The sequence below is a fragment of the Geospiza fortis genome, unplaced genomic scaffold (assembly GCF_000277835.1).
Source record: "Geospiza fortis unplaced genomic scaffold, GeoFor_1.0 scaffold186, whole genome shotgun sequence".
NCBI classification, from domain to species: Eukaryota; Metazoa; Chordata; class Aves; order Passeriformes; family Thraupidae; genus Geospiza; species Geospiza fortis.
In genome coordinates this window covers 3,817,161-3,822,646 of record NW_005054331.1, presented here as the reverse complement: position 1 = coordinate 3,822,646, position 5,486 = coordinate 3,817,161, and the positions used below count along the sequence as shown (strand labels likewise).

The following is a 5,486-nucleotide window of genomic DNA, read 5'->3' as shown; positions in this document are numbered from 1 at the left end:
ATTAACCCTTTGTTTCCATGCTTACTACTTTCTGGCCTATCCATTTGACAATTAATTTATTGTAAAATTTAATTTACCAGTGTTTTGGTTTTTAAAATGCTGTATGGAAATATGTATTGTAATGAACCCCAGTCATGCATCTTCATGTCATATAATGCAATAATGGATATTTGGAAATTAGTATTTCATTCATTATGGATCAGTGTTAGGTTGAAAGTTACAGTATGGTTGAACAAAGTGTTTTTTCTTTTGAAAGAAACAGACTTCAGATGTTCAAGTAAACTTATCTCAGTTTTAAATACTACTGGATAAATAATGAATTTATTGATGTTTAAAATTGTGAAATCAGCACAAGTTTTGGTCTATTTCAGAACTGATTTCTCAATGATAATTTTAAAACTGTAAGGTTTTTAGTTGTCATCTTCTGTTATAAACTAATGTGGCATTTGCGTGGATGTGCAGATAACCTAGAACGTTATCCCAAATGAGAAACTAATTGCCATTCTTTCCATGTTTAAATTCTGAAATGTTTTTATCGTGAAGTAAATTAACTGACACACTGCCGAGAAATTGTAAGGTGCACTGGTAAAAGATAAAGTTTGGATAATACAATGAGTTTACTAATTACAAGAGCTGGAAATTAGCATTTAGAGTCTCTTTCTCAAGAAATTTTACTCCAGGCTCTATCTTGCCTCTGTTTTGAAGACTTAACCCTTCTTGGTACTTAGAATCACAGAATGGTTTGGGTTGGAAGGAGTCCTAAATATCATGTGGATCCAACGCCTGCCATGGGCAGGGACACCTCCCACTAGACCAAATTGCTCAAAGCCCCATCCATCCTGGCCTTGAACACTTCCAGGGATGGGGCATCCACAGCTTCTCTGGATAACCTGTCCAGTGTCCACTACCCTTATCATATAGAATTTTTTAGAATCATAGAACCATTAAGGTTGGAGAAGATCTCTTGGATCATTGAGTCCAACTGTTTCATCCTTGTGTCCAATCTAAATCTGTCCTCTTGCAGTTTCAAACGATTGGCCCTCGTCCTATCACTACAGGCCCTAATGTCTTTCTCCATCTCTCTTGTAGGTCTCCTTTAATTGTTAAAAGGCCACTAGGAGCTCTCCTCAGAGCCTTCTCTAGACTGAACAACCCCAACTCTGTCTGTCTTCATGGGAGAGGGGCTTAAGCCCTCTGGCCATTTTTGTGACCCTCTTCTGGATCCACTGACTTCTACAGAGCCCTGTTCCCCAGTCAGTCTGCTAATGAACTACTCTTTCTTCTGCTAGTAACTTTGCACAGCCTTTTAGCCACTTCTGTGGCATTTGACTTTTTCTGTCAACAAACATCCTTAGCACCCAGGCTTGCCTTACCTCCTAATACCTCTGTCAAATAACTCCAAAGAACATTTCTGTTTAATCATAGAATCCATCTATGATGTGCTGCTTTGTTTTCCTTCCCATGTGTACCAAGTCTTGCATTGTTACATGCTGTGGATAGCCTTACCCTTTCCCTGATACACAATGGCTAATAGAGAGTACAATTTTCTCTTAGGTGAATCTTTATGAGAAGAAGTCAGGGTTGTGCATTTGGCTAGAATATAAGAACCAATTGTGCCCTCTGAGGCACTGTGTTGCAGGTGCAAGTCATTTGGACTGCTGGAGCATCACCATATTCAGGTATCAACATCTGGATGCTTAAGGTTCTCATGACTGTTGATACTGGTTGAACAAATGCATTTCCTGATTATTTTTTTAATAACTGGATCTTGTAGAAATGCTTGCCCAAATATATTTTCAAGTTAACTCTGCTTGGATTAAGGGGAGGTGGTGGGGTGCTGATAAGGAGACAGGAATATTTGTGTTCTGTGTGAAATGGTAGGGGAAAAGGGATAGCACAGAAGTTATGCTATGGGAATGCTTTTAACTAAACTGTGGTGGATTTGCCTGTGACAACAAAGAAACCAGATGGAACTGCTCCACTGTTGGTTCTTCTGAGCTAACACAGTGCATTTCACTCAGCAGAACTGTCTGCTGGACATCCAGAGAACCAAATTGCCATGCTCTGAACCTCCTGGCAATACCAACTCCACAGACAAGGAAGTTGGTGGGCAAGAGACATGTCAGCAGCCAACCCTGTGGCTTTGGTCCTTAGCAGACCTGCAGTCCAGTCCCTCCCAATAAACTGTTCATGAGGTGTCTGAGCTCCTTTATGATGACTTCAGTTCTCCTGCATCCTAGGGTTTTACCAGGGAGCAAACTGAACAGCCACCTAGTTTGGCTAATGAAGGCTCCCTGAGGAACAGCTCCAAAAGGAATTTTTCTTTCACTCTGTAACCAGGAGAATTTTGCCATTGGAAAATCAAAGATGAAGGTAGAGTTACTGCTGCAGAAATAGCCCAGACACTTCCCACAAAGGGGCAGGTGTTTTCTAAAAGTGCCAGTAAATTTATTATTCTGGGGCTTTTGAGAGCTAAACTGTCCTCACAGCTTACATACGGAAAAATTTTTGTAAATGATGAAATATGTACTTTTTTGGTAACATTTCACTTAGTTCCAGCGTGTGAAGTTAGAAGATAACTTTTTCAATGAGTAGAACCCAAGTGACAAAAACTTATTTCACTGTGTTTTTAGGAAATATATATGGATGATAAGATGAAAAAAATGTTTTTGTGAAAGCATTAGAGATTTCAATGTTTAGACTAAAGTGAGAGACACTATGGTTAGAGACTGGATTAGATTATTGTTGGACACTGAATTGTGGGGATTTGTGTTGTGGATTGGACTTTGCTTCTGGAATTTTGCAGTTTTAGAAGGATGGGGCAGGAAAAAGAGCATAGTATGCTCTTATTTGTTAGTCTTATGTTGGATATTTTTTTCTTAATTTAATTAAGAAAAGGATTTCCATTTTTTATTGTAAATGGATGTTCCACAGTTGTGAACCACTGCGGAGTAAATTTACATGACTTTCCATTCTAAGAACAGAGGAAATGACAGTGGAATAGGCAAATGTCATAAAAGGAGTTCTTCTAAGATAAAATGTAAACACTAAATTATTCTGTAGATCAGTTGACTTTTGCACTTTCTGAGAATATATGAACTTCAGTTTTTCAAGATCAATTGTACCACTGAATAAAGCTCTTTAAAACTAAACTAGGATTCAGTGAGATGGTTGTGTGCTAACAAAATGAAGGGAAGTTACATGTCATCCTTTCAGTCACTCAGGAAAGAAATTTGTTGATTTTCGAAAAATATGTTGTTTGTTATGCTCTCTTAGGAAAGAAGCCAGTTACTTGTGTTCAGACTTGAGAGGGGTTTTTAGGCTTGAAAAAGAGTCCTGGCGCTAATTTTGTGACATGTACTTGAACTAGAGGAGAAAAACAAGGCAGCATTAAATATATTTAGCAAGAGTTTTTGAGGCAGTGAGGTTCAGTGTGCTAATTTTGGGATAAAAAAAGGCAACATCTAACAAGAGTCTTAAGTTTTAAATCCCTGGGAATCAAATATTTTTTATGGGTGCATGAGTTTGATAAGCACCTTGAGTGACAAGACAGCATTTCAGTGCTGTCATCTCCCAAAGATGTCCCAGTAAATCCTTAGGAAGACATACTTGCATTTGTATTCCACTGTATTTAACTGTGACATTTGCACCGAGTTCAGGGAGAAATTTTGAACACAGTAGTCAGATTCTCTTTTTCATGCACAGTGACACATTAACAGAAGCAGTTTGAGTAGATGTGATGGGACTTCAGCAGTTATGAGGGAATGAAATCCTCAGTGGAGATCTCACTTGACTAAAGTAATGGAGAAAATAGTACGAAAAAATTTAAAATGCTATCCAAAGAAGATGCTGTAAAATGTTCCTGCTACTAAGAAAGTATTTCCTACAAAATCTTCTGTAGCATCAAAGACACATTAAGAAGCTGATCCATTCTTCCACTTTGTGTCACAATGCCTTGTCCTCCACAGAGGACACTTTCTCAGACCATGGTGCCACATGGATCAGTGAAGTGATCCAAATAATTTTTTGGGGGGAAAAACCCACAACAAACAACGATATTATTTCACTGCCAGCAGAGAACATGCTCATGGAATTATACTTGGCAGTTTGTGAAAATTATCTCAGTTACATTAATCAGGAATAGGCTTAGAAACTGGCATAAGCATTGAACTTATAAAATGTCTCCAAAGTTGGCTTCCTAATTTAAACTATAAGTCTTTCATGTTTTACACACAATCATCAGTAGTTTATATCAAAATAATGTTTTTTGTGGGTGAAGTTAAAGACAGTGAGTGAATTCTGACTGTAAATGTTTTTATGCCTGCTAATGTACACTTACCTGACCAAATTTTAATACATTTAATAAATTTTCTAAGACTTTGGACTGTGGAAACGCAAATAACCTGCCACAAGTATACTGAAGCCTAAGACTTGTTGCAAAAGAGATGCTGTCATTCGAGTGCAGAGCACAGAACCAGCAGGGCCTATGTTTTGTGTTTGAAAACAAAACCACTTGTGTTAAAACTAAAAACTGTTGAGTGGAAGCTCAGACCACTAGACTTTACATTGAAATGGATATATTTCCACACTGTGAATTTGGCTGACACAGGTTTTTCTCAGCCTCATTCTCCTTTCAAGTTCAACACTACCAACTTAATTTTTCACTGCAATTCCTCTGCTCTGTCCCCTCCCCAAACCCCAGTTCCAACAGTGACAGCGTCCAGCAGCTCGGCCTCTCCATGTTTGACAGCTGCTCTCTGCTCATCGGCCAGCACTGGTTGCAGCACCGATGATGTCTTTGCCAGGTGCTTTTCCAAGTCCTGCCTGCTCTGACAAAGTACAATGGATCTATTTTTGCCTGCCCTGTGTAGCAGTAGCCTTGTGAAGGTCAGGGAGATGGTTTCTGCACCTTGCCTGCTCACAGTGGTGGCAGTAGTAAAGTTCGGCCAACACCCACAGCAGGGCAACCAAAAGTCTTTCCTCGAGCTCGTGCAGAACCAGGAGAAGGCACTGGGACAAGATGGAGAGGTGGAGTGGACACACGGATGAGACGATAGGTACACATTCCTTGCCGGCCTGCCAGGGTTGGGAAAAGCCAGGAGAGACAAGACTGTCAAGCTCTCCTCTGGCCATCGCCCGCAGTCTGCACGGGGTGAGATGTCACCTGCCCTGGCCTTTGACTCTTCATCCGGGCAGCTCTGGACTCCTCACTGCCGAGTCTTGGTAACTTTTCTCGCCGCACATCTTGTGACCTGTGTGAAACAAAGGACTGTCCGTAGACATTTCTATTATAAAGAGGCTTTTCTCCCTATCCTAAAGTTCTTTGTATCTTGCTGACCTTCACGTGCAAGCAGTAGGCAATTGTTATACGAATCCAGACTGCGCAGACTGGAAGCCAAACAGCAGACGGCACCCTTCCGCGGCCGCACGGAAGGACCGCAGGCGGATCCCGCTGCTGGTTCCGCTTCCGTCGCTGTGGCCAAGGG

The 5,486-nt window shown here is 40.5% G+C and overlaps 1 long non-coding RNA gene across 1 annotated transcript; it reads right to left on the bottom strand.

Annotated features, from left to right (window-relative positions):
* Positions 1-3,613: 3,613 nt before the first annotated feature.
* On the bottom strand, positions 3,614-5,424 carry LOC115947931. The gene is made up of 2 exons (XR_004081784.1): positions 5,339-5,424; positions 3,614-5,252 (listed from the first exon to the last, which is right to left on the bottom strand). It is a non-coding gene; the product is annotated as an uncharacterized LOC115947931 (long non-coding RNA).
* Between the last annotated feature and the right edge of the window lie 62 nt (positions 5,425-5,486).